This window comes from Etheostoma spectabile, unplaced genomic scaffold (genome assembly GCF_008692095.1).
Source record: "Etheostoma spectabile isolate EspeVRDwgs_2016 unplaced genomic scaffold, UIUC_Espe_1.0 scaffold172, whole genome shotgun sequence".
Lineage (NCBI taxonomy): Eukaryota > Metazoa > Chordata > Actinopteri > Perciformes > Percidae > Etheostoma > Etheostoma spectabile.
In genome coordinates, this window is record NW_022605573.1 from 814,125 (window position 1) to 815,476 (window position 1,352).

General features: G+C 46.7%; 1 long non-coding RNA gene across 1 annotated transcript in view; it reads right to left on the reverse strand.

Moving 5' to 3' along the window:
• The window catches only part of LOC116685726 (uncharacterized), a 15,212-nt gene extending 14,225 nt beyond the window's left edge, over positions 1 to 987 (reverse strand). The window contains exon 1 of the long non-coding RNA XR_004331032.1: positions 884 to 987. This is a non-coding gene — a long non-coding RNA (uncharacterized LOC116685726). The remainder of the gene's footprint in view (positions 1 to 883) is intronic.
• Between the last annotated feature and the right edge of the window lie 365 nt (positions 988 to 1,352).

Genomic DNA, 1,352 nt, shown 5'->3' on the forward strand with positions numbered 1-1,352 from the left:
ACTCAAATCTATTTGTTATGGGAAGAACAGAAGGACTCAAACACACGGCTTACCAAAAATAAAAAGATTTAAAGACGGGGAAGGGAAGTGGGGAGGCAGACACCAGGGACCGGGACGCAGAGGATGGGAGGCTGGGGAAGTCTTGGGGAGTAAGGACACTCTGGGCCAAGGAGGAGACATGGGAGAGGAAGCGTGGGAGAGCCGGGAGCCAAGGAGGAGACACAAGAACTGGTAGCGGAGACAGGCTGAAACAGGACACTGTGGGAGGGGGAACTGAGAAGGGAAACCAGCTGACCGGAGACAGAAACAGGAGCGGAGTTGATAACTGCAGGGAAGAAAACAAAAAGGAGGTAGGTAAACATGAAACAGAGAGTGAGAGGCTTGTAGCAGGTTTCACCAGCGCGACTGGAGCAACGATCAAGCGAGGCCGGTTTGAAGAGCCGGGGTGGATGTACTGTTGATTGGAGCTGGCAGGCGGGTGTGAGCGGCGGGAGCAGGTGATTGTGGATGAGACTCAGGTGTGTGTGGTCAGCTTGTTTCAGCAGGAGGGAGAGCGAGGAAAAAAGAGAACAGCAGGGCAGACCAACAGAAACAACAGAAACAAATAAACAAAACAAATATTCAGCCAGCCAGACCCCAACCACAACACTATTATGGTTTCGAATTAACTTCACCTTTTGGTACAAGTGGCTAGAGAATGGCGGACCCAAAATGCAGAGGTGGAAACTGAGGATAGTTCTGATGATTTAATGGATAAAACTCAAATGCACAAAAAACAAAAGGCGTCCAGGAAACAAGCAGGCAAAAACAGGTAACCACAAAATAAAGTCTAAGTCCAAGAAGGCTGCATAAAACACAAATGAGACCTGACACATAAAAACACAACAATGATCTGACAATGGACAAGGGGAACACCAAGACTACATACAGATGATAATGAGACAACAAGAGGCAGGTGACACACGGGCTGGGAAACAGGTGGAAGACATCAGGTAATCACAAGAGCGGGAAAAGAGAAAACAGAAAACCAGACTATCAAAATAAAACAGGACAAGAGCAACCAAGGACTAAAACATATACAAGACCAAAAAACACAATCACAAGGACAAAATATATAACAAAATACCAAACTATAACACCTTTTGTCATTTTCCCTCAGTCTCTCTGACTGGACCGGGAAATCAATGGAGCAAAAGTTATTTCACTGGGGAAATGTCGCCATTCATTCTGTGAACTCTGTTGGTACACGATCCGTCCTGCCTGCATGATCCGTTCTGCGCATGTGCAAGATGTTCGCACATGCTCAGATGATATCATGATGATCGCGGATTTACGACGCTGCACGATCTGTT